General features: G+C 43.9%; 1 protein-coding gene across 9 annotated transcripts in view; it reads left to right on the top strand.

The window, feature by feature from the left end:
• Nucleotides 1-16062, top strand: part of FARP1 (FERM, ARH/RhoGEF and pleckstrin domain protein 1) — a 227148-nt gene that overhangs the window by 30670 nt on the left and 180416 nt on the right. The gene's annotated exons all lie outside the window — the stretch shown is intronic.

Below are 16062 nucleotides of genomic sequence, written 5' to 3'. Positions count from 1 at the left end.
AAAGAGGATTTGTGGGCTCCCTAGAAGTGGCCTGCTTTATTTCGGCTTGGATGTTGAATCCCTCTTCATGGAGGCTTTTATATGCAGTGAGGCCATAGCTCAGCAGCAGAGCACATGCTTGTATGTAGAAGCATCCATGACAGCCCTTGCATCTCCAGGCAGGACTGCCTGAAACCCTGAAGAACCACTACCTGTCCATGTAGGTAATGCTGAGTTTGATGGCCAAACCATAGAAGTTTTTGTATCTGCTGAAAACTAGTGATCTCATTCTTTCTTGGTTGATCAGAAGGTTATCAAATTCAGAGAAGTTTAGATAAAATTTGGGGTCTAGCGGGTAGAAGAAACACTGCTTGTATACTTGTGTATGTATGAAGAACAAAGATGGGTTGATGTATGAAGTGGGCAAGAGAAAACCTGTGGAAAGTATGCTATGAACCCTCTACTCAAAGGGTAGAGCTCTGAGCCTTTAAAATCTGCATGTCAGGCAGAAAACACTAATTTTCTTTCAGTCATTCAATCTTTAACGCATGGAACTGCTAACATCGTGGAAGAGGCCTTTCATTAGAGCTTTATATGCAGTTTTTGATAAATTTCAATAGAATAAGGAAGCTGTGTTGTCTTCTGGATAAAGTCTGCACCTCTTGATGTTCTATTAGTATCTCTTGTTCCCAGTTCAAGAATTCTTCCTTACCATTAGGAATGAAGATTGGTCTACTCTTTGAGTTGTATGATGTGTGACTGACCTGACCATCTGATACATCTAGCTCACTGTTTTAAAATCTACTGTTGTAGCACAGCTGTGCTAGCATGAGTGCTTTGTATTTTCTACAGCCTGTCGAGCCACCAGAGACATGACACCTGCTGAAGCACCATCCCGGCTGGGCATGCATACACGTTGGTGTTGTGGTATTATGGTTGAATGAGAATACTGGATGGATAGGTTACAGTACAATCTTACGGCCTCTAGATAGCATTGATACCGCTGTGGGATTTTTAGGAGACCCAGATGTGAGGTTGGAAGATAACTCTGACCTTGTAGCTGAGTTTGTGCACTGGGATCCCCCTCCCTCACCTGATAGGTAGCATGGAAAGAACTATGCTGGCTTGCTGCAGAGGTTGTAAGGGAGGCCTCAGAGATGGGGGCCTGAGGAGCAGGGCACGGAGGATACCAAGGTATCCTGGTGGTACCTCAGTCTTCTTCCATCCTCTTCTAAGACACCTTCAGTGATGGCAAAAATCAGCCAACTAGCTGAGCTTCAGGGCAGGAGAAGAGTGTGAAAGTGATCTTCATCTCCACATTATTTCCACCCTCCATAGGATGCTTATAATGCTCCAAGGGCCATGGGCCTTCTAGCTGCATTGTACCCTTAGTGTGCTTAATGATTCTTGCACTGCTGTTGGCCTTTACAGTTTTTTAAGCTTTTAGTTGTATGCTCTTTAAAACCCCATAATAGGTTTACAGAATGTTTTATTATGGTATTGTATTTTATGTTTTTGAAACTGCCCAGAGAGCCTTTGGGGCAGCATAGATGGGTAGTAAACAAGTAAATAAAGTTATAAAGAGATGTTCCTTTCCACCTTAATTTATTAAGCTATTGTTGTTGGCACTTAATGGCTGATTTTCTATTTCTTTTCCCAAAAGAACTCCTGTCTGGTGACAATGACAAGCCAAAACTTAGACCTGATTTGCATGTCATGGTAGCTTGTGGTTTCTCAGTTGTTTAACCTAGAAATTGCAGAGATGAGCACAGTGTGCAAGGGCTGTTGTTGCCTTAGCTCTGGGTTAAACTATAAGCAACTCAGTTTTTCCAGGTTCCCACATCATGTGACTACACAGGGGGTGTTCTGATGTCCGTGGGCAACATGCTGCCTGCCCCTGCCTCTGCCTCAGTCAGACCAAATGTGCATGCTTGCAAGTTGCAATGCTGATTTATTGTTAGTGAACCACAGTGATTCTTAAAAAGTCTTTCTTAGGTCAGATGGTATCTATCTGTAGAATCTGTGTCTGGCTCTAGAGGCTGTGCTATCCGTAAGGACTGGGCATGCATGCTTGGTTACATCCACAATTCTTTCATTGAAACCTGGAAAGAAATCTGATTACTCTAGTCTTTAAACAAATCTTGCTTGACTTTCACATTAAAGGGTTTTGTGGTTGAGTGAGTGAGCACAAAACCTTCCAGCTGGTACAACAGTTTTATTTAAATAAAATGCGTGCACCAAAGTTCACATACACTTGAGGTTTGGCTAATTTTGTTAAAAGGAATACATATAAACCCTGAGTTGAAAAATTTGCCTGGGATTGTACACAAAGCTTTTTTTTTTCATCCTCACAAGTCATGTGAAACCTTTGTGAGAGCTTTTATTGTAGCACATTGATTACTTAATGGATTCAAAGTAGAGCTATGAATCAAGGAGGAAATCCTAAGCACATGTTTTATGCAGAAGTCCCACTGAGTTTGGTGAGACTGAATCCTAAGTGAACATGCCCACAATCAGTGGTTACGTTGATTACACAATATGTATCTTTGTTGTGGCATGCCAGTTACTTTTTAAATGTACCCATTGATAAGAAAGGGAGCTACAAGTATTGATAACTTGGTATTCTTCGTCGTGGCCTCCATGCATCACACATATGGGTACTGCGCCTGCGCAGTGCCTAAGGCCACAAAGATTGCAAAGCTAACGGTTTTTGGCGGGAAAACTCTGCTCCCCTCCCCCTCAATGCTATATATAGAGCGGAGTGTCTGCCATTTTCTCAGTCTTTTGCGGCTGCCGTTCGCTGTGCCTCGAGCCTCTTCTCTCTCTTGCTAGTATTGATCTCCATTGTTACTTACTCCTTGTTGATTGTTATTCCTATATTTCCAAGTTTTTTTCCTGTTCAAATTATTCTCCCATTTACTCTTTAGCTTTCTAAAAACAAACAAACAAAACATTATCTTTCCCTCTTTACTATCTTCTCCATCCTCATTTCCTCTTCCCGATGGCGCAGCGGGCGGCATTCCGCAAATGTTCCCAGTGTGGGTCAAAAATGTCCCCTGCGGACCCACACGAACTGTGTCTCCTTTGCTTAGGCGAGGGGCACAGAACTGATCAGTGTGGCCATTGTCAGGCCTTCACTAAACAGGGACATAAAAATTGAGAGAACCGCCTGAGAAAAATGCTCTGGGACCAGGCCCTCATGCAGTCTGACCAACTGGCTGCAAAAACTGCCTCTGCCTCTGCTGCGCCTCCACCACACCCATCGGATGATGGTGCCCCAATTACGGAGGCTCAACAACCTCCTTCTTCCCCTCAAAAACAAAGGGAGAAGAGGAAACATGGCAGCTCCGAAAAATCCTCTAGTCACAAAAAGGCAAAGAAGGATAAGGCAGATAAGATGGCCCCCAAGCCTAAGAAACCCGACCACGCTCGACACTGCGATTCAGATTCGTCAGTGCCCTCGGTCCCGGCGGCCGTGATGGTACCAATGCCAACGGGCCCGACCCTGCAGACTGCCATGCAGGTTACTCCGCCAGGGTCTCCTAGGCAGGTCATACACTCGGCACATTCATCCCTTGAGCGACCCGTGGCACCATTACGCGAATCAATATCGGATGGGGAGATTTGTGATTCTCCGCCGAGAGCTCATTCGCCTACACCGATGCCGCATCCTAGGCCAACTGCGGAACCGATTACTTCTTCGCCATGGCACCGACGTCGCTTCTAGGACCGACTCATGGAGGAATGGGACCAGCCCTACTATGGCAGTCACCATGTGGGTTCGGAGGATTGCCATTCCTATGCAATCTATCCGTCGGCACAGGAACATACGTTTTCCCCGGTTCCGAGAGGGGCCCCATCTACTTCCAGACCGGTGGAACTAGGGCACCCCACCTCACCAGGGAATTCTTCTTCCAGCGGGCCGCTGCAGTACGGGACTGACTTGGATGAGTCCGAGGTGGCATCTACCTCACCGGACGTGGCGATTACTTCTCAGGGGCCAGGATCTCCGGAAGAGCCTCACATCACTTTTGGAGAACTGATGGCAAGACTTGTTCGGTCGCTAGAGATCGAGGCACAACATCAGGTTGACCCTAGCACCGACAAGTTTTATGACATCGTGAGGGGTGAACAATCGGCTTCCATCGTCCTGCCCTTAATAACAACACTGGCAGGCTATGGTGCAACCTTGGGACCTGCTGGCCCAACCACAGCCTATGTCGCACCGGTACGAGGCGATGTACTGAGTTCGGGGGCAGGACATACCATTCCTCCTGCACCATCTGAAACCGAACTCGGTAGTGGTCGAATCGTCCCAAGCCCAAGAGTCAAGGGGCCATATGGCACCTCGTGATAAAGAAGGAAGGAAGATGGATATGCTGGTGCGCCGAGTCTACGCAGCCTCTGGACTAGGTCTTCGTATTTCTAATTACAAAACAACGCTGGCCAGGTATCAATACTTTATCATGCAGAAGCTTGATAACATTGCTGCTTCTTTACCGGACCAGCAGAGAGACCTGGTGAGAGTCTTTATTAAAGAAGCCATGCAGGTCACCATCCAACAACTATTGACGGCAAGGCACCACGTCGATACTGACTCCAGGGCTCTGGTCGGTGCCATCTCTCTCCGCCGACATGCATGGCTTCGGAGCTGCTATTTTCCGGAGGAAATGAAACGGCGCATCGAAGAAATGTCGTTTGATGGCTCCGGCCTGTTTCATGCAAGGACAGACCACAAGCTGAAGTCTGTCCACGAGTCTCGGATGACAGCTTGTCGGATGGAACTTCCAGCCCAGCCTAGACATAAGTGGTCCTGGTCTCACCCATCATACAGACAGCAATTTCCACCTAGACAGCAATTCCAACTGTGCCAACAGTGTTGGAAGCAACCGCCACAACAACGCTTCCAGCAGGGCCGTCGCCGCTTTGACTCCGACAAGCGTCAGCGCTGACAGGCCCGGCAAACCTCTCCTTTCATCCGACACCCACCCTTCCCTCTCCCATTTGGGGACCGACTGCAAAGCTGACTCCCCATTTGGGAGTACATCACATCTGATCGGTGGGTTTTATCCATCATCCAGCTCGGATACAGAATAGAATTCAACATCGTTCCTCCACTGGGTCCGATCTGATTTGCACCATGTTCACCGGTGCTAGTAGACAGATTCTCCAACTGCTTTGTAAAGGAGCAATCCGACAGCTCTCATGCTCTGAGGGACTTTGCAGATTCTGTTCAAGATACTTTACTGTCCCTAAGCAGGATGGTGGTCTCCGTCCGATCCTGAACCTACGGGATATTAATAGGTTTATCAAACCAAGGAAGTTTCAGATGAGCACTCTTCAATACTTCCTTCTGTCGCTGAGGAGAGAGGATTGGTTCGCCTCCCTGGATTTAAGAGATGCCTACTTTCATATTTCTATCCATCCCTGCCATAGGCGTCTCTTACGTTTCACTGTCGGTTCCGACATATTTGAATTTAATGTCCTTCCATTCGGATTAGCCACCTCTCCACAGGTCTTCACTAAATGCATGACTCCAGTGTATGCGCACCTTCTACTTCAGGGTATTCAAGTGTACCCTTACCTGGATGACTGGTTAATAGTTTCACAGACCTGGGCAGGTCTTTTCTCGGCTGTGGACACAACTTGTACTTTGCTGGACGATTTAGAACTGTGTATTAATCATGAAAAATCATCCCTTGTCCCCTCGCAGGTGATCGACTTCATTGGAGCTTGTCTCAACTCCACTCTAGCGAGGGCATTTCTTCCTCTGGCTTGTCAAGACAATCTTTGCTCATTGATCCACCAAATTCGACGAGACAGGACTGTTCCGGCTCTTTCGATTCAAAAGCTCCTGGGTCACATGGCTGCTTCGGTGACCATCGTTCCTCATGCCAGACTTCAACTACGACCTCTTCAGTTATGCTTCAACAGGATGTTTCATCCACAACGGGACTCTCCCAGCAAACCAATTCGCCTTCCGCTTATCCGTTCTACACGTGTTAGCATGGTGGACAGTGCCAGACAATCTGAATGTAAGTGTTCCATTCCGACCGCCTCATCCAACCCTGACTCTTTATACCGATGCATCTCTGATCGGTTGGGGTGCCGTATGTGCAGGACTTTGAACGGAGGACACTTGGGATTGACAGGAATCAGCCAGGCACATCAACTATCTCGAGCTGCTGGCAATCTTCTAAGCTCTTCGATCCTTCGAGGATACTCTCCAGTGACACGTGGTTCAGGTTGCATCTGACAACATGGTTGCTGTGTTCTATGTAAGCAAACAGGGCAGGATGAAATCCGCCACTCTAGCTCGGCTGTCGATGAAGATTTGGGACTGGTGCATCCCGAGGGACATAACTCTTCTGGCGGCTAGCCGGTACCGACAATGAGGAAGCCAATGTGTTGAGCAGGCAAATGTCGACAACTCATGAGTGGGAGTTAGATCGACAGATTTGCAATCAGCTTTTCCTGTGTTGGGGACATCCAGACATGGACTTGTTCGCTACCCACGAGAACAGGGTATACGAAGCATTCTGCTCCAGAGCGGGCATTGAACCGGGATCAGCAGGGGACACTCTTATGATTCTGTGGTCCAACATCAACATCATCAACATCAAGACCATCAATGCGAAGATCCTACGCGGCAAAGTGGTGTTGATTCTCCTCTTTTGCAGAATCCAATTTGTTTGCTCTTGCATTGGCTTCTATCAAGAATATCCTTGGGGATAATGGAGGCAGCCTCCCAGCTGCTTATAGTTCCAACTGAATCTTATTAAATACATGTGAAACATGCACTTACAGTATCATAAAAATACAGTTGTCTGCAAAGTCAGATATGAGTGTTAATTCATATCATAAATTTTGTCATCTCCTAAAAATGGCTCTGGCCAGTCTAGCTAATAGCACTTGCTCCAGGAAATTTCTGGGCTACATGTGAACAAAGACACAGGTAAATAGGATTTATGTTCTGTGCAGCCAGGCAGAACACTGGATGCATGGAAACCTATGAGAACTTAAATGTATTCATACATGTTTACCATTACAGAGTGTCTTTTGGATTTTCAGATGTTAAACTATTTGGACTGACCCTACGTGCACAAATCTGCCGTGTGCCCAATCCTGTCTTGTAGCCATTTCCACATCAACACTAAAGCACTAAAGTGTGAATGAAGGAAGCTCTCAAGTGGACATGCCTCTTTGGGGACATGCCTCTTAGGGAACAATTTGTTGGGAGTGCACATGCATAAAGCTGAAAGACAAGCAAATTGGTGTCAAAAGAAGCAAGGAGCCCTTGCTGGCAGTGGATCTGTGTCCATAGCTCCTTGCCGAGTTGTAGTGGGAATGAAACCTAAGTGTGCTCACTTTCTAGGATGATCAGCATCATGTGTTCTGTTTCACAGATGCATAGGCATTGCTTGCTGTCATATTACCTGATTGCTAGCTATCATGGTGAACAGACATCATTGGCACCAATACATGGAAGGTTAGCCAACCACCCAATCCACCCTTGCAACAGTCCTGATCAATTACATCTGAAACCCCTTCTAAAGGGTGTGTGTATTCATCTTATAAAAACAAATCAGCAAAACATTTCATACTTCCTCCTCCATGATGAGTGATAGCACCAGCTCAGTTGATAAGTGTTGCTTTTCTATTTTCTACATAGATAAACAATTGTTCACTTAACATTGCTTGGATATTTGCCACTCATTTATTCTGATAGCTGATTTCAGGGCCGTCTTAACCCATGGCCCTGATGGGCACTTGCCCGTGGGCCCCATACTAATCTGTGTATGTTAACCCTTGGAAAATTGGAAAACTTAACAGTAGTTGTAGTTAGGGGCCCCAGTACACTGCTTTGCCCCGGGGCCCTGGCTGATTTCATCCACATGGATACCCCTACAGTCATACACTTTTACTATTATGACTTTTTATAGTTTCCAGTTTTGCATGATTTCACTTGAGCACTCTAGACTACTGAAATGCCTGTCAGTATAAGAGGCAGGAAGGGAGGCCTACTGTTCTGTGGGAAAGGCATCCCCCCTCCAAGAGGTGCTAATTCACAAAGACTGGGATAATGCATGCCTGTGGCTTGGAATGTTGAGCTCTACTTCTGTGTGCACTGCCTTGAAAAGTGGGCTGGATTGGCAGGGCAGGGCAGGGCAGGGCAGGGCACCTAACCCAGGGCTGGGCAATCTCTTTTAGCCTGTGAGCCAGTTTCCATTTCCCAGAAGCTTGCCAAGTCTGCATTCTACTGCTGTGGGGGTTTGGGGCTGAAAGGAAAGTGGGTGGGGTTGAAGGCAAAAGGGGCGGGGCCAAGAATAAAAAAATTGCAGTTTCAAGTCCTTACTGATACCAGCTAAACCTTAGGGTTGCCTTTTTAGCTTTTAGATGATGGTAATAACTACAGAAAAACTGGAAACTACCAAACAATTGGTGGTTGAGGGAGTGGGACTAAAGCCATTTGGAGTGCCCCAAAGGGATAGCTGGTGGGATGGGGTTTTGGCTGCAGGACTATACTGATTGGAATCCCTATCTCTTAAATCCATTAAAATCCAGAAAATGTTGATAGTTTGCCCAATCCCTTCCTACAGTGAGCAGTGACCATATTGCCAATCTAAAAGGACCAGATTGTTGAAGGAGCTGTTTAAAGGACAACACAGGATGGCGTCAAATTAAGAAATGGGTAATGTGGCGTTTGTGTGTGCAGCCTCTTCTGCATGCACTGGGGAATTGCAGGACTCTGGAATACACAGGCTTACAGAGATCCTAGTTTTGTCCATAGAACGTTATTCATATATTTCTCCTTGAATATCTGCCAAATGCTTCCCAGATAGTGAAGCTAATCATATCAGTTGCTCTTTGGAAGGAACTGGCAGGAAGCCTTATCTTAGCCATTATTCCTTTTGGTGTTTGTGCCTCTACTCTCAAGTGTAAACTTGAGGATGACCTGCTATCACATACTCCATCTGGGGCTCCCTTTGAAGCATCAGTCATTGCAGGACTTCTGACATGCCTCTTGGCAAGGTGATTCATTGAAAGCATTTTACAACTATGCTCACGTTTATACCTTTCAGGCATAATGCAAGAAGCTGGTTTTATCTTGTCCCATTACTGTCTCTAAGAGCAAAGGTGGCGAAATGGATGTTGAGTTTTTGTGTTTCTGAGGGGAATTGGAGGCCAGGCATTACCCATTTCCCTGGAGGGGAACCTGCACCTCTGATACAGAGCTTGGGCAGCGAGTGTGGGTTTTTCTGCTTTATCCTTGCTACTATCCTATGAGGTAGAGACAGTGACTGATCCAAAGTGAATTACATGGCCAAGTATAGATTTAAGCCTGTCTTTCAAATCAGAGTCCAGTATACATCTTCTGTGCACTTTGTTAAGTTCCCTTTAAATATTACACCAGACAGGCAATCACAGTGTATAATAAAGTCATACACTGCTTTTGCTGTTTCTCCAGAACATCTGAAGGTGCTCTTGGATAAATGAAAAACTTTAAATGAGATTTAAAGAAATTCATAACAGACTTGGGAATCATTTAACATGTATCTATTTATTATATTTATATTCCACTTTTTTCTTTGAAGGAACGCAGGGCAGCATACATAATTCTCTTCTCTCAATTTTATCCTTGCTACACCAGCAAGAACCCTGTGACTAATTCTTGGCTTTTTCCTGTTTCTAAAGACCTTTACACCATGATCAGTAATTCTGGCTGTAGGAGTTTTGCATCCCCCCCCCTGCACTTACTTAAATTTTTGTATTTATTTGTCGCCTTATTCCAAGAGTCCATAAATGTGGTTGCCCCTGTCAGCAATCATGACCCAGAATCTAATTCTGGCAGTCAGAACTGTATCGAGGAATGAGAAATCATGAATTTTGCCATTCCCCCCCTCTCGCTCTCTCTTTCTCTCTCTCACACACACACAGCCCTCTTTTGTATATTTTTTCCTCTCAACAGCAAGGCTGGTTGGTGTGTCTTCAGACCTGCTGTGGCCTTCTAGCCCTCTAATTGCCTGCTGGACTAGCGCTTGACACACCGTTTTACAATTCCCATTCTCTCTGTCCTTGTTACCACTGCTCTGGCTGCCTCTCCTAAGGCAAGTCCTGCTTCTTTGCCCAGCCTCCACTGTTTCCTTGACTGCGGTTTCTTACAGTTGCTCGTTCACAGCTGTCTCTGTAGCTGTGCTCCTCTCTCTCATCTCCATTTATCTTAAAAAGTCTGCAGTTTTACATCAACTCACTCCAGCAGCTCTAAGACCAAATGAACAACAGGAAAAATGCCCCCAGACCACCCACCCAAAAAAACTAGTTAGTGAAGAACAATGTTGCAACAAGGAAGGAGAATTGGCTGGAAAAAACTTGGAGTGGACTTGGTTGGAGAACTTGTGTTTACTAGCCCAACTCCCTGGTATTGAAAATGTGAGCCCTACCATGCTGTTTCTTGCACAAAGGAAGGTCTGTGTACATGAGGATCAAAAATGATTTGCAGGTGAAGAATTGTAGGAAGAAAGCATATTTGTGGCAGGAGATGTAAGGGGAGTGAGAGTAGATTTCTAGGGGGATGGAAGACTGAATTCTTTACTCCTGCAAGAAATGTGAAGGCAACTGTATATTTTCTAAAGGGAGGATAGTTCTTGCATAATTGATCTTTTAAGTTTAAACCAACTCAGATACAATACAGACATGTATTAGTAGCCACTCCACCTAGCCTTGAGCTTCCTATCTCAAGTGTACACAAGGAAGGCAAGTTTAGGAGACTTCTGATATACTGAAGTCTGTATAACTCAATTCAGCATCCCCAAATGAGAGTTGTTGGGAAAACTCTGGCTGGAAGACCCCATTCTCTTGCTTTGGCCTGTGGAGGTGGATGAATGGAACAGCAGAAGGAACTCAGGCACTAATGTTGATGCTGCAGCTGAGTTGGCAAAAAGAAAGCTTGTGTAGATGCTGATTAAACCAGAATCACCTAGATCTAAAGTTAGTGCTAGAAACTGATGGCAAAAGAGGAAATGCAGCTGGTACAGACCCTGTAAAAGGATGGTGTTGCTTTTTTCCCCGTTTTCATCAGCAGTTAGATACTAGGGCGCCTGTCTGGAGTCTGGAATTGCCTGAAGGAGGGCTGCACAAATGCTGTGATTGGCAGCTGAGGATCATACTACATGATTTTTAAAATTAATAAAGCCGTCAAAGAGATAAACCTGCCACCATCCAAATGTCAGCTGCCTATGAAAGCTTAAAATGTCTGATTAAAAAAATAGCTTGGTCTTCTAAAGAAGCCAAGGGAGTGACTATGAATCAAGTTTCCAGCTTATTTTCAGGGGTAGCCGCCCAATACAGTAGCCAAGTTAAGAATCTGCCAGCACATGCAATGCAACTGTGGACTCATGTGTGAGGAGATGCAAGTGGCACATTAGAGCTGGTAGAACCAACCTCTGACTGTTTTTGGCACATGAGCATTGAGAATCAAGACTGGCTAAAAGACCAAAAATGGTATTTTAGTGAGACCCTGTCCCAGGACAGGCAAATTTACCATTTTTTCACGTTTGTCCCCGTTTGTATGTTCCTGATCCTCTGGATCATAGACCTTGTTCAGGCATTATTTTCCCTTCATCTGTGCTCGCTCGCTCACTCTCTCTCTCTCTCTGCGTGTATGTGCATGCATGTAGATGATGAGAGTGGCCCTGAGAACACCTGTCTTTTCCTCCTCCCCCACCTCTTGTAAGTAAAAGCTAATGACTGGGGTATAGATTCTCTGATTCTCTGAATCTGGCTATTCATCCATCATGACCCAGAAAGATTTAAGCAGACTTTAAAGAGGGCTTAATCTGCCATGATTTATTTATTTATTTAATAATTTATTTAGAAGGCTTCTATGCCGCCCCATTCGCCGAAGCCTCAGGGCGGCTCACAATAATAAACACATTATAAAACAATATAATATAATTTGAGTCGACCTGGCCCAAAAAATGAAATAACTAAATAATATTAACAATTAAAATAACGTTTGAATAAAAAGGTCTTCGCCTGGTGCCGAAAAAAGAATAATGACGGCTCCAGGCGGACCTCTCTGGGGAGCGCATTCCATAGATTGGAATCAGGAGAGATCAATAACTGTTGGCATCTCATACTGCAGTCATTCCTGGGGAGGGGTTGTACGAGTTTCTCACTTTCTTGTCTTCCCCCAATGGCCAGACTAAGGAGGAGAAGATACCCCATTAGGTTTTTAGACTGGGAATTTCTGGAGGAAAGTTTTTCAGGATTATATAGTGCTAGGCTTGAGGAAAGTGCTACTTTTTCACTGATAACCTTATTCTCACCTTCAGTGAAACAAGCAAGAATACATTGTGTAGCCCTGGACATTTTCAACTTCATTACATACCTGGAGAGAAATTTATTTCCTCTCATATGGATTAAAAAAAATCTTTCTTTTTTTAATGTGCCCAGCAAAAAAAACAATAACAACCAGGGTGCAGTCTTAAGTTTCTTGCAAATTAATAATGTACTTGTCTGTATTGATATAAAAGCTGAAAGCATTTAGAGACATTTTGTATTATGAAACAAAAATGTTTAGGGGAGTTGTTTATTTTTTTGCATATTAGGCGCAGCTTTAACTTTCAATAATAGCCCTGCTACAGATTCCCCACCATGTGGTGAGCAACATCAGATATCCAGCTTTGGCTGTACCTGATGTCTAAGGTCAGTTCAAGGGATGGCTAGGGCAGAATCCACAAACTTTGACTGGCTTTGGTAGCCAGTGAAACCCTGCTGCTTCCCTGAAGAGGAGGGTTGTGATTTTGATGCCACATTGAATGCAACTGTGGGGATATTTCAGGCCCTCTTCCACCATTTCCAGTGAGTGGGAAAGTTTGTCTCTGTTGCAGTAGGCTCCAGATAGGCAGAGGAAGAGCAGGAGGAACCCTATGGCAACTTCAGAAGGCAGCACACTGAAGCTCAGAGTAAGGTGCTAGGGGTCATTTGCTCTTCTTCTGAGCCCAGAGAAGGACAAGGAATCTCCTGGAGGGAGGAGGGAGCGAACACATTTGCCGGTGTGCGTTGGTGGCTGTTGATCCCTTGAGAGTACATTGGCGGTTGTGTGCTATTGCCACAGAGTTTTTCACCTCACATGAATTGATGTTCACTGTTATTTTCTCAGCAAGGAATCCTTGCTTTGCTTCCCAGGAGCATCAGGGGTATTTGGACCCCCTTTATATAACACTGCGCAGCAGCTTATAAAGCACTAGGCAACTTGCAGTCTTTATGTCCTCCTTGAATTCCAAGATCAGCCCAGACAGTATTTATAATCTAGTTGTGGAACCTGTACCTTGGGTCAGTATGGCTTCCTCGCCCCTTTTGTTTTTTTAGCATCATTACTTTTTAAACTATTATGAAACACAGTGGTACCTCGACTCACAAACACCTCAGTTCATGACCAAATCGGGTCGCGAGCAGAAATTTCAGAGAAAAATTGCCTCAGTTCACAAACTCTGCATTGGGTGATGACCACGATCGCGCCCGTCCCCTCCCCCAGCACGATCGCTATCACATGATTATGGTTTGGACTCTCCCTCCAAACAATAACCTCCCCCCATCTAAGTTAGTGTTCTCTACTATATTACTTTGTTGTTCTTTGTTACTTTGTTTCAGATTTTTATGATAGAACATATGGGGGACTTTGACTTGTGCCACGACCAATTTGGGTCACGACCAGAGTCCTGGAACAGATTAAGTTCATGAGCCAAGGTACCACTGTAACTGATTACATGCAATTCTAGAAACAGAATTTTTCTGTTTGCTGTTTCCCACTTAAGATCACCAGTGACCTTAACTGTGGGGTGAAATGCATCAAATGGCTGTATCTGTTATTACTGTATGCTTGTTCAGCCAGAAAGTTGCATTCCTGTTCCTCCTGTTTGTTATGTGCTTGTTAATGATAATTGATCAGGGCGTAAAAGGCATGAGAGATGGAAATTGCCCAGCTGGTCAAATGTAGGAAGAAGCTTATTCAGAATAGGAAATTCAGTTATCCTGTTAGTTGAACAAAGAGAAAAGAGTGAAGTAAATGATCACAGTAATGTGCATGGGTTGACCAAGTGCTAATGACCTCTGCATTTTGTATTACATGATGAAGCAAGACAATGAATGAAGTCATGTTCTGTTGCATCACCTCAACAATTGTTCTTTCCAGAGAGGAAAAAAGAACTGTAAGATTTCTGAACACTTGGGCATTCAAGTTGCATGCCATTCCTTTCAGGTTAAGTTTTTGGATTAGCTTGCTGGCTTCAAGTCAACGTTTAAGTAGAATGCAATCAATTTTGTAGTATTGAAGCAAGGAGGCAAACAGGGAAACAGCGCTTGTATATTTTGGTATGTTTTGTTGTGCCATAAGTCTGCATGGAATGCCCGGTTGCCTCGTCATTCATTTGGCTATTTCAGTTTTGCTGAGCTAATTCTATGGTGTCAATGTTTGGGTCCTGCTGTATCCAGCCACCTTGCTTTTGGGTCGGTGCTTTTGGGTTGTTGATGAGCTATTGCTGTAAGAGTTCTTACTAGTGAAGATAATTAGCATTTTACACAATAGTTGCTCTTCAGGATATTTACTTTTGTGTGTATATGTGGGGATAAATTTATGGATTTCTAAGTGGATTTGGTCAAGCAGAATTTGAAGTGAAGTTCCTTTTCAAGTGGGGAGCCTTTAGCTTAGTCTGATTTTTTATTTTGCCTTAATCTCTTGAGGCACAGTATGACTATATCTAATACACATTATTGGTCCTTCTTGCTTTTGGAGAGTAGGGAAGTTAGTTAAACAGTTTGAGATGTGAGATGAAAGTGGCTGTTCCTGTTAATTTCACTAAAATTAATTTCACTTGCTGTATCAGCTAATTTTTGCCTATGTTAACCATGGCTGTTTGTGGATGCTCTGGAACCTCATTCCTGGGATCTTGTAATGTATGAACCTGGCACTCTGGGTTTTACTTCTGGGATTTTTAAAAATTTAAATAGATTGTTTAAAAAATAAAATATTTTTTTCCAGAAAAACCTTTCTAAAGATAATTTTCTGATACAGTCCAAAGGTTATTCATCATGAAATAAGGATTCTAATTATAAGGTTTCTAATTATGTAGCATGAGGCTACATGCAATGTTTCATGCTTTTGGTAAATGAATTCCATTAATCCATTCACAATGTCATGCTCTTCCAGAGGTTTCTGTAAAATTATTGGGGATTTTTTTCCATCTAGAAAATATTATCATAGATGCTTGGTTTCGGAGTACTCAAAACTATGAGTTTGTGTTTGCAGAGATTACATGCCCCTTCTTCACAGCAAAATGTTATAAAATAAACATACAGAGTTGAGAAAAAGGCCTTATTCCCATATTTCCTTTGCAAATCTGTGTACCCAGAATCAACTGCTTATCTCCTAAGTGCTAAGTTACAAAAAAAATCAATGAATAGAAGGTGATTATTGGGAGTGGAAAACATTTGCCCAAGAAACTAAGTGTGTGTGTGTGTGTGTGTGTGTGTGTGTGGTAAGGGGGGAAGCAGTAAAAATAAAAGTGAAACTTTTTGAGCAGAATATTCCACAAGTCTGTGGATCTTTCTGTCTGCAGCCTGAGATTTATCATATTATCCTTCCTCTGGAGGAGAAAACCTCCATAAAAGAGACCCACTTTGGTAATGTTTTAAAGAAGTTCCTCTACCTCTGGGTAAGGCTGGCATACGCACAAATTATATAGAAAACCATGATTTAAATCTAGTCTTACTGACTTGTAATTTAACTCATGATTTAAATCAGTTTGACTTAAATAAAATCCACCCTGAAGTTAAACAATGTAGAATTTAAAGCTATGGATTGCTTTTAGGTTAAAATTCTGAATTGTTTAATTCTAAATAAAAAGGCAGAATGTCAGGATTGCCCATCACAACTGTGGAACAGGAGCACAATGTTCCTGAGTTCTTTTGGAAAGCTTATTCAAAGTGGAAGTGATGAGTGGGTGGAAGGCAACTGACTCAGTCTCACATGGTCACACCAATTCCTGGCTTGTTTAACTGAGGAATTGATATTACTTGCGA

The sequence above is a fragment of the Varanus komodoensis genome, unplaced genomic scaffold (genome assembly GCF_004798865.1).
Source record: "Varanus komodoensis strain SLA01 unplaced genomic scaffold, ASM479886v1 scaffold2, whole genome shotgun sequence".
Classification (NCBI taxonomy): domain Eukaryota; kingdom Metazoa; phylum Chordata; class Lepidosauria; order Squamata; family Varanidae; genus Varanus; species Varanus komodoensis.
The sequence above is the reverse complement of the archived record's forward strand: the minus strand, read 5'-3'. Positions and strand labels throughout refer to the sequence as shown.